Here is a 17633-nt window from a genome sequence, read left to right as displayed (position 1 = left end):
AAAAACTCATAAATAAATTTCTATCGGAGATGCTCATACATACCCCTAATTGTTAGTTTATTTTCTGATGTGATGTTTTGTTTTTTTTTTTTTTCTATATTTTTAATAAATACATATTATTATTATTATTATTATTATTATTATTATTATTATTAAAAATATATTTTATCATTCATTTTGATTATATTTATGTTATTTTTTTCATTTAAATTATCACCATGTTATTTTTCTATTTGTGTTATTTTTTGTTCGGATTATCTTTGTTTCAGACTATTTTTTGTATTATTTTTTTATTCGGATTATCAACATGTTATTTTTTCGTTCAGACTATCATTATGTTATTTTCCGTTCATACTCTTTCTGCTTTTTTATTGGTTGAATTATTCAATGTTATTTTTTCGTTTGTACTATCTATGTGTTATTTTTTTCATATAGACAATTTTTGTGTTTTTTTTTTTGTTTTGACTGTCTCTATGTTATTTTTTTTGTTCAGATTATTCATATGTTATTTTTTTCATTTAGACTACCATGTGTTATTTTTTTGTTCCGACTAACATTATGTTGTTATCTTCATTCCGATTATCTATGTGTTATTTTTTTCGTTCAGACTATTTCTGTGTTATTTTTTATTCTGACTATCCCTGTATTTTTTCCTGACTATTCATGTTTTATTTTTCGCTTAGACTATCATGGTGTTATTTTTTAATTCAGACTATCAATGTTTTATTTTTTTCGTTCGAACTATTATCATGTTATTTTGTTAGTTCAAACTATTTGGGGTTACTATTTTGTTGTGATTTTTATAGTCATCAAATAAAACTCACACACAAAATAGTACATACTTAGTCAAAACGAAAAAATAACACATAGATAGTCGGAACAATACGTAAGATTGTTCGTCAAAATAAAATAATAATAATAATAATACAATAACAACAAAACAAAAAGACAAAAAAAAAAAAGTTAAATCAAAATAGATTATTGATGTCAAATCACGGTTTTATTTATGTCAATTAAAAAGGAGTATAAAAACAACTCCCCTTGTTTTAACAAGTTGCTAAATAATTTCATTTCGCTAACCCTAGTCCGTGTACAATTATATATATTGTCCATTTACCAACGTGTGATGGAGCATGGTGAATATTTGTTTTTATTATTTTGATAATTTTAAATAATATATATAATACTATTCTTGGGATATTTTACAAAAGCCTTTTTGCTAATCGATTTCAACTCGTCATTCTTAGACCTGGCAATGGAGCGAGTTTGGAGCGAATCGGCATTGATCCAAACCCTTTTAGCAAATTTCAAATCCGATCCAAACCCGCTCCGTAACCTGCAATGTTTTAAATAATCAGACTCATACTCTTATCCACCGAATCAACTAATATCCAAATCCATCTCATAACCCAAATGTTTTTAAAATAATCAAACACATTTTAATTAATTCCTAAAATAAAATTTTTTAAATAAAAAAATGTATATTATATCTTAATACTTAAAATAACATTTTTTTTAAATAAAAAAAATGATTTAGAAAAGGACATTACATACTCGAGGAATTTCAATCGGAATTAAAATTCACTATTGCAACAACTTTGAATTGATTTATGATTGTCAGTTGTAGTGATAGTGAATAACAATTGTCAACTATTTTCATGTTAAAAAATGATTTGTTGAATTAGAAATGGATATGACGATTTCTTGATGAATATAAATTGAATGACATTATGATTCTTGATAGAAGTCTATAAGTTTAGAAACCGACTTATCGATTCTTATGTAAAAGCGTTTTTTTCTTTGGCCTTTGCCCTTTGGACTTTTGATTGGAATTAAAATTAAACGTTAAGAAGTATAAAATATAAATGTATAATTCTAAAATTTATATGGGCGCGGGTTATAAATGGAGCGGATCCGTGATGATCCATACCTAACCCATTTAATAAAAGCGTTAGCGGATATGGATCGTTAACGGGTAAACAAATCAAAAACTATGCTCCAAACCCATATAATTCTTACAGGTTTGGATCGGATCAGGGTCAAAACCCGCTCGATTGCCGGGTCTAATCATTTTATTAAAATTGAACTTCAAACACTAGTAGAAAAAGGAGGGATTTCCTACGGATATTTCCGAGGAAAATGAATTTCTCGATATTACCTACCAATTACCGAGGAAATTCTTAGGAATAACCATAAACGCGCTTTCCTCGGAAATCCCTCGGAAGTTCCTACACTTTTCCTAGGATATTTATAAATACCCAACTTTCCTCGGTATTTCCTTAGTAATAATTTTTTTAACAATTTTTTTTTTGTAACAACAAAAACATATCGAGTTTATGTAGAGAATACACTCATTGTTCCTACATTTTTCCTATGGAAGTTGTATGAACTACACTTTCCTCGGTATTTCCTACGCTTTTCCTAGGATCCTTATCAATACCCAACTCTCATCGGTATTTCCTTAGTAACATTTTTTTAACATTTTTTTCCCTTGTAACAAAATAAATCATATCGAGTTTAGTAGAGAACACAGTCATTGTCCCTACATTTTTCATACGAATGTCATACTTACTACAATTTCCTTGGTATTCCCTCCGTATTTCTGTGGCATTTCCTAGGAACTAGCATACAAATGATCAATTTATATAGACACTTGTGTTACTTAAACAAATTAAACTATGACTGTTACTAGACTTAAATAATTTATATAGACACTTGTGTTACGTACGTATGAACACCACCATAACACATTACTCAAAGCATTTGTTTATTATTATATATTCTATATATTGTATGTGCATATATGTATGTTTACGTATGTGTATGATACATATTTTGGTAAGATAAAAGTATTTCATGTATAACAAAGTTCCACAAAATATGGAACAAAAAACAGAACGTTTGAACCTATAAAAATGAAAAAACGAGTTTGCTTTCTAGGAAATCCCTTGGAATTTCATATGCATTTCCTAGAAATTTGTGACGAATAATGTCTTTCCTAGGAAATCCATCGGAACTTCACAAATTTTTCCTAGGGGTTTCCTAGAAACGCAGTCCATTTTCTAATATTAAAAGTTGAAACATCTATTTTTTCGTTCAATATTTTGCACAACATCATTATACATGAAATGATTTTAGTTTACCAAGTTATGCATGATATACATACGTAAATGTGCACACCACCATAACACCTTACTCAGTGTTCTAAAAGGCGCGCCATGGCGCGCGCCAAAGCGCGCCATGACGTGAGGCGTAGCTTTGCCGTTACGAAAAGCTTCATAACGTTGCTGTTAGGCGTAACGCGTGGCAAGGCGTGATATGGCACGCCATGGCGCGTTATGGCGTGTTATGGCGCGTGTTTTTTCGTTTGAGACACAGTTTTTTTTCTCTTTGTTATGTCTTTTCAAACCGGAGATACAAGTATTGTGGTTTTTGTTAACTTTTTGTTATTAGTTATTGATTTAACACTTCTAAAAAGTAGTTATATTTAATATAAATTTATATTTATGTGGTAATATAATTTTAAATTAATACAAAATCGCCGCCTTACATCACGCCTTGAAAAACGTCGTGGCTCGCCATGGCTCGTTAAGCTTGAGGCTTGGCCTTGCCGCCACGCCATGCCTCACGCCATTTAGAACCTTGACCTTACTCGAAACACTTGTTTATGATTATATATTCTATATAGTGTATGTGTACATATTTATGTTTATGTATGTGCATAATTCATATGTTGGTAAGATAAAAGTATTTCATATATAACAAAGTTTCACAAAGTATGGAACGCATAAAAAATAATGAGAATGAAAAAATGAGTTTGATTCCTAGTAAATCCCTTGGAACTTCCAATGCATTTCCCTTAAATTTGTGACGACTAATGTATTTCCTCGGAAATCCATCGGAAATTCCCACATATTTCCTATGGATTTCCAAGGAACATAATCCATTTTTTAATATTAAAATACGAAACATTTATTTTTTCGTTCAATATTTTGTACAACTTCATTATACATGAATTGTTTTTAGTTTACTAAGTTATGCGATGATATATACTTACGTAAGTGTGCACACCACCATAACACATTACTCAAAACAATTGTTTATCATTATAAATTTTATATAGTGTATGTTTACATATTAATGTTTATGTATATGCATAATACATATTTTGGTAAGATAAAAGTATTCCATGTAAAACAAAGTTGCACAAAATATGGAATGAATAAAAAATAACATTTGAACCTATAAGAATGAAAATTTTTGTTTGATTCCTAGGAAATCCCTTGGAACTTCCTATGCATTTCCCATAAATTTGTGACGGCTAATCTACCAATGTTCACTTTAAATTATATGGGATTTATCATATTTGTATCTAATCGTTCTTGTTTAATCAAATGCAGGATACACACATTATGTCGGGTAGTCGTAGAAGGCAACCTCGATCACATCACTCTGCTGCTCGTGGTCATGACAGTACTGGTAGTCGACGGCATGACTCTGCTCGTGGTGGTGGTGACAGTACTGGTGGTCGACTACACGACTCTGCCCATGGCCATGACAGTACTGGTAGCCAACCTCAGGACTCCAGTCCTAATGACCGACAGCGACAGGGATGTACACGGCTTACACCGTTGAGTGTTCATGATGCTGAGAACTTAGGTCGTGGATACGCTGGAAGTACTAGTGATGTTGGTATATCTGATCAAATGGACGATACGCAGAGGATAATTAAACGTCGTCGTGTACATGAGGCCCACAATTCTGGCATCGACCCTGACAATGATTCTGAAGAAGATGATGATGATGATACACAACGCGACTCGAATGTCACAGATACACCTCATAGATATGGCGATACTAGGCCGTATCTTGAGTAGTTCGGAAAAAAGTATGTCATTTTAATAGTTAAATTTATGTTGTTGACTCATATTATAAAAATACTTATTTGGTTATATTTCATTGTTGTAGGTTTGCATGCTATCAGGTACATCATCAGATCATACTTATATTTGATCAATTTTTGGATGGAGCATGGCCCACATTTACTAAGCTTCCGCCTACAGTATTTCAACAAATGTTTTGTGCTTTTGGGGTAATATCAATTAATAATTTGCATACCTTAAGTTGATTTGTTTTATGTTTGCACTTTTAGCTTTAGTTTCTTTTTTTTAACAGAAATAATATCGGTGGGATTTGGTAAATGATGGAATGATCGAAAGTGGATTTAGAAGTGTGGTGCAAGATCGTTATTCAGACATAATGAGTGAATATCGACATGAATCTGCAAATAGAGCTCGAGCGGCCGGTCACAACATCCTGAACACAGATAATGAATTTGCAATCATGCGTGATTTTGAGCCTATTACTTTCAATGAGGACGTATGGAAGGATTTATGTAAAGTAAGCTAATTAATATATTATTGATTTTTTGTTATTTTTTTCCTTTTATATATTATCTTACATATTCTTTTTATAGTATTGGGACACAAATACAGTTTCGAGACATACAGGGGGATCCAGGGGTTATGATCAGTATCGACTGGAATTGGTAATTATGCGAATCAAAATTCGTATAATTCAGTAATTGGTTTTACTGAATCATAGATTACACTAATTATACTATGTGTTTTATGTAGCAAAAGGAATTGAAGCATATCCCTACATTTCTGGAACTTTTTCTTATTACCCACCTTACTGCAGAGGCCAAGAAAAAATTCAAGGCTAAAGATTATGATACAATTCAAGAGTTGGAGTTTTGTACACCTATTGCTAGAGCAATATGTGTAATTTATCTTTTCCTTTATAGATAATTAGTGCTTCAACTTCAAATAGTACAATAATAACCATCATTTTGTTTTGATAAATTGTAGGAGAGATACACTAGTGCCATGGTTGAAAAGTACGGGGAGGGCCTAACTCAACATCCAAATGGTGATGTTGACTTGTAGGTGCAAGCACAAGAAGGGAGAGGCAAGTGCAGACGTATTTACGGGGTAGGAAGTTCATATCTACATTTTGTTGTCACGGAGACATCATCCAACGGGAACAAACCGACCTCTTCTGAGTACCAGCAGTCACAACAGCAGGTATTTTTCTTTGACATAAAAAAATGCAAAGTAGATAAAATATGTTGTTATTATAGATATAAAAAAAAAATCAAGTTTGTTGCTATTTTGGATAAAATAAAGTTGCTGCTATTGTTTAAAAAAACATAGAAGTATATGGTCTTTGATAGTAAATAACAATTATAGTATGTTGGTATTATGAAAAAAAGGTAAAATGCTATAATTGATAGAAAATAAAAGTATGTTGCTATTGTATATAAAAATGATAATATGTTGCTATTGTGAATAAGAAAATTTAAGTTCATTCCATTTATAAGTGAAATATATGTTGGTATAATAGATATCAATGTTAATATATACTTTGTTTTTGCAATTTTTTATGTTACTAATGTATGTATGTTTCTTTTAACATTTTTTTAGGTCCAGGAATTGGAAGAAGCTCATGCTGAATTGGCCCGACAAAATGGTGAAATGGCCAAAAGACAAGCGCAAATGGAAAACCAAATGGCGGAAATGGTCGAGTTCATGAGACGATATGACACTAATAACCGTCCCGACAATCCATCCAATTCATCGATTGCTCCTTAGGTTATTTTTTGTAAACGTTTGTACGTTTTTAAGACTTCTATATTATCTTTTTGGTTTACACGATTGTTGAAACTTATATTCTAAAGTGTAAACGTTTGTATGACTTTTAGATATATGGAATGAACTAAGTTTTTTTCTATTAGTTCTTTTTCTGCATTTTAGGCTAAATTTTTTGTTTTTTTTGTTTTTTATTTTTTTTATAGCTGCATTGTTCCTAGGAAATTCCTAGGAACTTCTGTCACGAACAAGTGTCACGAACAAGTGTCACAAAAAGCTGTCAAGAAAGTTTCCTAAAAGGTTCCACAGAAACAAATTTCCTCGGAGATCCCTCAGAAATAATCCTTGGAAATTCGTCAGAAATAAACTTCCTTGGAAATTCGTCGGAAATAAACTTCCTTGGAAATTTCTCGAAAATAAATTCCCTCAGAAATTTGTTGGAAATAAACTTCCTCGGAAATCCGTTGGAAATAATCTTCCTTAGAAATTACTCGGAAATGATCTTCCTAGGAAATTCCTAGGAAACAAAATTCCTAGGAAAACCCTCAGTACTTACGACAAAACCATTTCCTAGGTAATTCGTCAGAAAGTTCCTCGGAAATCCCTTACAAAACATTTCCTAGGAGGGTTTTACTGACGCACAGGATTTTGTCGGCATTTCCTCGGAAACGCCGTTTTCCTAGGAATTTCCGAGGAAAGTGTCCCTCGAAAATAGCACTTTTTTTAGTAGTGAAATAGATTAATATTTCAATATCAATTTTTTTAGTAGTGAAATAGATGAATATTTCAAGGTATCGGTGAGCGATTAGAGATTTCGGTTTAGAGTGCTCGGCCTCTTGGACACTAAAGAACTCGACGAGTTACTCAGGTAACTCGGCGAGTTGACTCGGGACTTTAGTTTTATGGACTCTGAAGGAAATCGACGAGTTGTTAGATGCAATCGACGAATTGGGGTCAACATGGACTATTGACCATGACTTTGACCAAGGTTGACTTTGAGGGTATTTATGGTATTTCGGGATTTTGACAAGTTAATCACATGATGGTTATAGGCAATTGAGTTGGAGTTGCGCGTTGGGACTTATTTAATCTTATCTTATCAGTTCAGCATTCTCGAGAGGTGAGTCTCCTCACCATACCAATGGGTCGAAGGCACTAAGGCTAGCCCATTTTCTTGATATGTGGTACACTAATTGATGTAGTGATATGTGGTATGTTAGTTGGTTATATGCTAAGTGGTATGCAAGTGGGGGAGCCCATGGCTTCCTGGAGTACGACCCTAGGAAGAGCTCACGACATCCTTATATGTTTGTATGCATGGATTATGTGGTTTATGTAGCTTTTATAGCTAATATTGATTATGTGATCATGTGGATTGTATGGGGTATGCTTTGGGGAACTCACTAAGCATTAGCTTATAGTTTGTTGATTTGTTTCAGGTACTTTTGAGCCTAAGGGAAAGGGCAAGGGTTAATGGCGCGGCATGCACTCTCTCATGCGCTTTTGTGGTACAGTCTGATATTCGAAATAAAAATGTTGATATTATGATTTTGAAAACAATTGTTCTTGAGATTTTGTGGTTTATTGGAATTGTTTGATTATTTAAAAATGAAAATTTTCTTTTGAAAATTTTGGTCATTACAAGTTGGTATCAGAGCCTTGGTTTGAGGAATTCGGGTACACTATAGGGTGTGTCAAGAGTCAAACTACGGAAATGGTAAAATTGTTTTCAAAAATCAAAAGTTAAAAACTTCTTAAAATGGAAAAACGAGGAGAGTGTAAGGCGCATGATCGGCTGAGCTCAAGTAAGTAGTTCCCTGATTTGTTAGCCATGCTATACTGATGTTTGGATTATGATAGTCGGATGGATTTTTGCTATGTGTATGCTTTTAAAATTGTATACGGTTAGGAGCTTATAGCCTTAGAATGATTGGTTTCGCCTTATTTCTTGTTCCTTGTATGGTTGTGGTCCTAGGGTAGAATCTATTATTCGAAATTCTATTTGATCCTTTTCTGTGTATAATTTGCATGTATACGGGCAACCTGCTATGATTGAATTATGGTTTGTTATGGATGGAGCAAATCTTAGGATAGCCTAGGATTTGAGCTATGTGGTAGCCTGCGAGATATATTTTGTTCTGGGATGAATTAGAGTCAGCAAGTAGACCCTTGAAGAAGGTACAGGTAGGTGTGGAAGGTAGTATTGGGCCCGTACTACTCAAAGCATAGGACCTATACCCAAACCAGTGTTAGATCTGGAGGCTCTAAGGAGAACCGATGTGGGAGGATCCCCTTTTTGGATATCTTGATCATTATGTTTTATGATATTGCAGTTTAGTATGGTGGTAACATGATTTGGAGCAGGGGGATCAGGATCAGGATCCGGATTTGGGTCAAACGACAGTACCGAGCCCATTGATGAGAGGTTGCGCGAGCTTATTATAGTCGAGGTTACCAGATGCATCCTTGACGCTACTCTAGTGATATTTGGGAAGGTCAAGGAAGGGATGATGGAGATTATGGAGGAGACGCTCATGTCATTCAGAGTCGAGATTGTTGTGGGCCAGGTCGGGGCCCAAACTCCCTCATTCTGAGAGTTCAAGGCGAGCGGGGCGCCGGAGTTCTTTGGGGATCCTATAGTTAGTCGATGATGGGTGCGGACATAGAGAACGCCCAACGCACGAGTTCTTGCCCTGATGCAGAAAAGGTGGGGTTTGCTTCATGTATGTTGAGGGATCGAGCCCGAGATTGGTGGAGGAGAGGCGACTAGCCAGGTGGGGACAACCGGTGTGGCTAAGATGACATGGGCTGAGTTTGTCAGACGATTTGATATGGAGTTTTCACCACCTATTAAGGTGCAACGATTAGTGGGGGAGTTTCAGGAGCATCAGCATACCACCGAGACTGTGGCGGAGATCACCGCCAAGTTTCGAGAACGAGCATTATTGATCCCGCAGTATGTTGTGGATGAGGATATGAGGAGAAAGAGGTATCATTCCATGTTGAGGGATGATATGCGTGAGTTTGTGAGCTTTACAGGGTGCAAGACCCTGAACGAGATGGTGGAAAAGGCCCGTGAGCAGGATATGGAGTTGGAGTTCCGCACCAAGCGGAAACCAGAGCAGGCACAGACATCAGTAGGTCAGGCTAAAAAGCCTAAGACCTCATATTCCTCCAATAGGGGTCATCAGGGTCATGGCTGGTGTACCAAGTGCGGTAAACCGCATAGTAGGGCTTGTCGAGCAGCAGGCTCAGGATGTTACGCATGTGGCCAGCTGGGTCACATGAATAGGGATTGCCCCAAGAAGGGCTTGATTTGTTTTTACTGAAACCAGACAGACCATAAGTGGGTCGATTGTTTGAGGTTACATGGAGGGGGAGGAGCAGTGGCGGTCACTGCGCCCGATACACTAAGGATCACTGATGGCCGCCCTGCTAAGGCGGATGCTCCAGCGGTGAAGAGTCGTGCATTTCAATTGACTATCGAGGAGGCTCGGGCAGCGCCATACATCATGGTTGCTATGTATTTTATCCTTCCTGCTTGCTATTGATTGTATTTCTTATGTGTATATTGATAGGTTTTGAGCATTCTAACACTTCCTAAGTGTACATGCAACCCTAATAACCTTGGATCTATGTCTGTCTAATAATCATGCAAAGTTGAATTCCAAGGTTATATTCCTATCTAGCATACATGGGGAACAATTTTTAACTTGAATGAAAGATAGAATAACATACCTTGTTGTTGCTTATGATCCTTGAAACCTTGTGAGCCTAGCACCCCAAGTGTGATGCCTCAAATGCTTCACACAACACCAAATGCTTTTGGAATGACTTTAGAGAGAATACACACTTCTAAAATCAGCCTAGCCCTCTTGTTTCTTATGTGTAGCCGATTTTGGTGGAGAATGGGCTTCTTATATAGTGTTGACACATCTAGGGTTACACCATGTAAACCCTAATGTGTCATGACTCTTCATTTCCATGACCCATGGGTTTGTAACTCCCATGGAGCATCCATGGAGCATCCTATGGGTGGAACCTAACTTGATAATCCATGGAGCCTCTTAGCCCACTATACAAGTTATGGATGATCTACATAATCAACCCATATATTTAATTAGTTATCTTTTGATCACTTAATTAATTCTTGATCAAACTAATTACATAATATTATTAATATATTAGAACTTATAATATATTAATAATCCACAAGTTTTATTTCTCTCATTTAGTCTATCCAATTGCATGGTGCCATGCAACCCAAATGGACCATGCCGGGTCGGGTCAACTAGATACCAGAAATAGTTATGGATTTAGACACCTTATCCAACAGTCTCCCACTTGGATAAGTCTAATAACTATAACTGCAAGTATGACTTCAGGAACCGATCAGCAATCGTAGCTCTTTCAAGGTCTCTCGGAACTGAGAAGATGATGATACGCCATTTAAGATAAGTGATCATATAATCCTCTGTTCTAGATATCAGCCGGACAAATACATGGAACAATGTCTTCTTTATTGTCCAGCAGTTTGTTTCCCTATTTCCTATTTGTTTGACAAAGAACTTAGTTGAACACATCAACTAAGTTCTAACCGGGCCCGGTACGTAGGTCAAAACAAAATCATCGAGGGGCCCAGATATCAGCTTCTAATCCAAGAAGGAACAGATAAAATTTGACTCATATGTTTGTTCTACTACTCATTGAATTATACACAAAAGCACGTTTTATAACATCGAGTTACCAATGCGTTTTCGTACAATCAGTGCATAACCAACTCATAAGTAACAAATCATATCTCTAGGTTTGAAGACTTATATGATATTACCGTCTCACGATCACTCGAGATAAATTCCATGAAGTGATTCCAGTGAGCGTGGGTTGATTCCAATGCTCAGAACTTATGAGCACTCATGATTGTTGTAGCCATGTCCAACACCTTAGACCTCTGCAACCAATCATGACAGTCTTGATTCGTACCTACTTCCGAAATATGACCGACTGTGGAGGTTTGAATAATATGATATACCAAACGTAATTATTCTGGAAGTCAAAACATGCAAAAGAAATATAGTAAACGATCGACAAGAGATAGCAACACTTTACTCATAAATAAAACACCTTTTATTCATCATCTAATGTCAATTACACTTTACAAATTTCGAGGTTATCTAACTACTAAATCTAACATCATCCTTCAGCCCTATGCTCCAAGCATGCTGGAGATGCTTAACCCGAGTTGTGAGGGGATCTGTTGGATTCTCATCCGATGATACCCTCTTCACTAGGAGTCCTTCTTCTATTCCATGTCTGATGAAATGGTATTTTATGTCGATGTGTCTGGATCTCCCGTGATCCCTTGGTTCCTTGGTTAAGGCAACAACACTTTCACTATCACAGAAAATTTCCATTGGCTCTTTAATAGCTGGTACAACTCCAAGGTCTTCAATGAAGTTCTTCAGCCATATAGCCTCCTTTGTTGCCTCGCTTGCTGCAATATACTCTGATTCGCTAGTTGAATCAGCCACTGTCTCTTGCTTGGAACTCTTCCAAGAAATTGCTCCTCCATTTAGGGTAAAGACCCAGCCTGACTGAGAGCGGAAATTATCCCTATCAGTCTGAAAGCTATCTTCACTATGTTGGGTTTTGATCATTCTAACACTCCTAAGTGTACATGCAACCCTAAATACATTGGATCTATGTTTTCTCTATTATACATGCAAATATGAACTTTCCAAGGTATTTGTGACATCCCCAAAATCACGGCCAGAAAAGACCGATTTCATTTATGCTTTTTAAAATAATTTCAGAGTAAATCCTTTTGATTTAAAAGAGTTGCGGAATTTGTTTCCAAAACAAAATATGATAAAATAATATTTATCAAAGCATTTCATCAAGAGATGCATTTTCATTAGATAATCAAAACTCGGGATGTCATGTTCCGATACAGACCATAAATCATAAACGATAACATTACAAGTCATTCAACAAATATATACATATACAGACTTGTAAACAAAACAACTTGATGATTCATCCATCTTATGCCCTCGCGCCACTACCTGTAATACGAATAAACTGAGTGGGTCAGGCTTGGGAGCTTGGTGAGCATATAGGGTTTTCAACCCACAATAAATAATTATATTTAATTTCACCAACCAACAATAACCCGATTACCCATTCTCGTTATCCTCACTTTATGTCCCTAAAACAACATCTATCTCAAGGGACCTAATCTAGGATTTTCATCGGGACAGACATTACTGCTAAGGGGTTTCCTCAACAATAGATATCCTAAAGGCAACCATGAGGGGGATAGAGTACACCGGTGAACCCATCGTTCACAACACCTACAGGTTATGAACCTGCTAGCGTTCCAAAGGACTGTCTAGAAAGAGTCTGTGGTCGTTATCCATACTCCGCTGAATAACTAGATCAACAACAACAACATCGAGGCCTCTCATCTGTTTATCACACATCAACTATCTACCAATGTTCTACCCAACATATTAGTAGATAAAAATATATATTTTTATACATAGTTTAACACCTGTATAGCATTCTCATTCAATACATATTCCACATAACAGATGAGGCACACCCACATAACACGTATTTCATAGAGAATAAATCAGATCTATGATATAGAAGAAAGTGAATATACATTCACACACATAACAACAAAATTATACACATAACACGTATTTCATATAAAATACTTCATAATTATGCGTTAGAAGAAAGTAACTACACACTCACTTGATCAGATGATGATCGGACAGCACTACGACTTGCAGAAGTAGTATTCTTCGATAGATCTGGAAGATCTTTACAAAAACCGGGCTCCTCGCGGGCAGAGCTTCGGCTCAGGAATTGCACTTCTCGGGATCTTTGGGGCTTCGAAACTTGCTTCAGGGTTTGGGATTGATACCGGGGCTTCGGGGGTACTTCTTTGCACGTAAATCGATTTAATATGGGTGAGAGATAAGAGAATATATGAAACGACCCAAAAATCACGACTAAAAATTTCTTTTAAAACATTACTAAAACCAGATTTATAAAAACGTATCTTAAGTCATAACATAATTTTTAGAGTATGAATTCAAAACATAATCTCATTATCAGAGTCAAACATCCCCAGGCTAACTGACTATGGTGTGTGCACTGCAATCTTCCCGAGCTCCTCATTTGAAGACCGAGTACCTGAAACCAAAACTGAAAACCGTAAGCACGAAGCTTAGTGAGCTCCCCCAATCTACCGCATACCATGCAATAACATATAAAGCACATACTGGGGCCTTGCCCCCTCCATCGGACCGAAGTCTGAAGCTAACTGACTGGGACCTTGTCCCCGCCATCGGACCGAAGTCCGAAGCTAACTGACTGGGACCTTGTCCCCTCCATCGGACCGAAGTCCGAAGCTAACTGACTGGGACCTTGTCCCCTCCATCGGACCGAAGTCCGAAAGCTAACTGACTGGGACCTTGTCCCTTCCATCGGACCGAAGTCCGAAGCTAACTGACTGAACACAGCATAGTATAACAACTAGCATCCTCACATATACTGCATACTACATCGGGCTGTTGCCCGGAACACATAACACATAACACATAACACATAAATCCCATCTGAGCCACGAAGGCATCAAACATACTACTACTGCATCGAACCGAAGTCCGAAGCTGACTGGGACCTACGTCCCCTACATCGGACCGAAGTCCGAAGCTAACTGACTGAACATAGCATAATCATATCAACTGGCATAAACGCAATAATCCCGTCTAAACAACGGAGGCATCAAACATACTAACTACTACATCGGATCGAGGTCCAAAGCTGACTGAAAGCTAGACGGGCTGGCATTGTGGCCTTAGACCCGTTCCTACTAGAAGGGAACTCACATCACACTGCTGAAGTCCCGTAGACACAATCCCACATTGCTGAAGTCCCGCAGACTCCACCCCAGCTGCTGGTTGACAGATTCCCGAACTACAAGATTCTATTTGCACAAAGGTCCAGCCACCCTCCCTTGGTAGCTCACGGCGGCGGCAGGAGCACTAGAAAAGCAACAACAGCGGCACAGCGGCGGCAGCCAACATTCCCAATGGTGGTGGTGGTCCCTTACCAAGAACCTCCCGGTCACATAGAACCCACACAGCGACGACGTAGCTGTAGTCGCCAGACTCGGCAGCTCTTCCGGCATCCCTTACGTCACCGGCAACAGCAAGGAGGGGGGTGCTTGTCGGCAAGGCAGCAAGCGACGGTCTCATTTGGACGGAAGAAGAAGAAAAGGAGATGGAGGCCGATGAAAGCATTCAATGGGTAGTAGCGGCTGCATCTTATTCTCTTAGGGTTAGGGTTACTCGACTTCTCTTCCTGAAGCAGGAAAGAATGAGCACCGGGTCTTAACCCGTGTCTCATCCAAGCATTTGACCATTTTGTCAATACTAGCCCCTCCTCCCATAATCTTTTTCCATTTAACCCTAAAACTTACACTTTAGCCCTTGCCCTAGGAAATTCTTTACAACTGAATCCAAAACTTACTTTTAAAACCCTGATCCCATAAATTTCTTTCATAAAAGATCCCTAAATCACCAATAAACCCTTAAGCCTTCAAATCTTTTCAATTTAAGTCCTAAACGTACACTTTTAACCCTCGACTCCTAATATTCTTTACAAATCATCATGGGACTTACATTTATTAATTATTTAAATAAACGGGGCGTTACAACTCTCCCCCACTTAAATTAGATTTCGTCCTCGAAATCCTTCCTTACCATTCCTTACACGCTAACTATTCAAGTAATATGGCCATAATCCTGAGTACACCCTAACCTTCTCAGGGTAGCTGTGACCAATGATCGCAAAGCCCAAACATCTGTAGGCGAACTACTTCCTCGCAACAAGATCACATCTACTTCATCTAATTTTTGATGTCTTGAGGTGGTCCGAATCCCTGACAAACCACTCTACTGATTCATGATTGCTAAATCCAATCCACTTGTTACTCAGCTGCCTGCTCAACTTCTGGTAACTCAAGGCTCACACTAGAAAACAGAATCACAAATCCACTTATCCCTGTGATTCACTTATACCTGGCCAACGTCCTGATAATCCCGCTGTGAGTGACTTGTCACTTCCGAATAAACTAGCTATCTTGACTGTACTTGCAACTTAGGGCACAATTACTAACATTGCCCAAGAGCGGTAATTGCCTGAAACACTGAACTGTCTGAAACTATATGCTGCCACATGGCTGCTTCCCAACATCTTCCGAGACCTACCTGGTCTCAAATTTTCCGCCAATCATCTGAACTATCGGGTTCCAGCCTAATTGCAGAGCCAAAGGACTCCCTACTTAGCCGCCTCGCACGACTTCTGAACGCAATCCTTCTATGGATCTAGCTGCTACTAGTTATCTCGTCACTGTGGCCCTAACGACCTTCTGCTCTAACTGATTGGTTCCATGCGTCGAATCCTGACGTCACCAAACCCAAAGCTAAATGCGATTGCTACATGATCATTGGTAGCCTTGTGTCATAAATGACCTCAAGCAGTCCACTGCTTCTCTGCTCTCTTCTCTGTAGTGGCGCTTCTACAGTCTTATCACTGGCTTAACCAGGTCTAATCCGACTGGGAAATTCCGAAATCCAATCCATGGATTTCCATATCCTTACTGCTATACCTGAAATGGTGAGTACTACTGATCTTTCTGCGTCCTAACAACGCACTCACGCTATCTACCAACCTAGTGAAGGCTGCGGCTACACCCACAGACTCACATCACTCTAGTACTATCTGCTAATCTTGTGAATGCTACGGCTACACCCGCAGTCTTACAACACTCTAATACTATCCGACTGCTAGTGAATGCTACGGCTACACCCGCAGGCTTACAACACTCTGATGCTATCTGACTACTAGTGAATGCTATGGCTACACCCGCAGGCTTACAACACTCTGATGCTGGATCGAACACGCGCTTGCCCCGCACTCAACTGAACTCATGTCCTAAATGGAATCCCAAACCTGATTCCCCAAGGCTTACTAGTAACATCACGAGAACGCGATCTCCTTATTGGCACGCTTTTCCGAACTTCCATCTCACACTATCCTCAAACCATACAACCACTTGGGCTATCTTCCTTCCCAATAAGGATGCGAAACTTATTCTAGTCTTAAAACTGCCTCGCTTCTGAATCCTTGGGTGATTCTCCCCCACTTTGATTCAGCTAATGCCCTACAGTACACAAAACTGGAAGAATTCCCAATCCTTCTCACCATCCATGACCAATCTGCTAGAAACCACACTTACCATTGCTAGTGTTTTAACACTAGCTAATCCAAAAGATCTCACAACTCTTAAAAATTCGAATAAATCTCCGGTAATAACCCGCTAAACCCAGGAAGCTCCGAATCTCAATTGGAGACCTCGGAATCTCCCACTGCATCACGGCCTCTAACTTAGTCGGATCGACTAGAATATCCTTCTGATTGACAAGGTGCCCAAGAAATTGCACCCCGCGCAACCAGAAATCACAATTAGAGAACCTTTCGAAATTTCTCTCCCTCCTCAAAGTCTCTAGCACCTCCCTCAGGTGCTTCTCGTGCTACTCCTCAGTCTTGGAATAAACCAAGATGACGTTGTACTCCTTACTCCCGCAAGTGCTACACCGAATCTAGTCCTACTGGTCTCTCGGAAGCTAATCCGAAATCTTGAGTCTCCTCTCGAGACCCTTCAATATGAGTAACTAATCTGGTTCCCTCTTACCAATGTGCTCTAAGTCCATATCCCGCTCTCGAGCTATGGAAGTCATATCATTTAGGGTCTTGCACCCCGAGATACTCACAATCTCCCTGCTATAATTCTACAGTATGTTCTGATAACTTACCTTCTTCATTTCCTCATCTGCTGCATACTATGGTACCATATAAGCTCTTTCCCAAGACTTGGCAGTGATCTCTGCCACAGTCTTAGTC

Source organism: Lactuca sativa, chromosome 8 (genome assembly GCF_002870075.4).
Source record: "Lactuca sativa cultivar Salinas chromosome 8, Lsat_Salinas_v11, whole genome shotgun sequence".
Taxonomy (NCBI): Eukaryota; Viridiplantae; Streptophyta; class Magnoliopsida; order Asterales; family Asteraceae; genus Lactuca; species Lactuca sativa.
Note: the sequence above shows the minus strand (reverse complement) of the source record.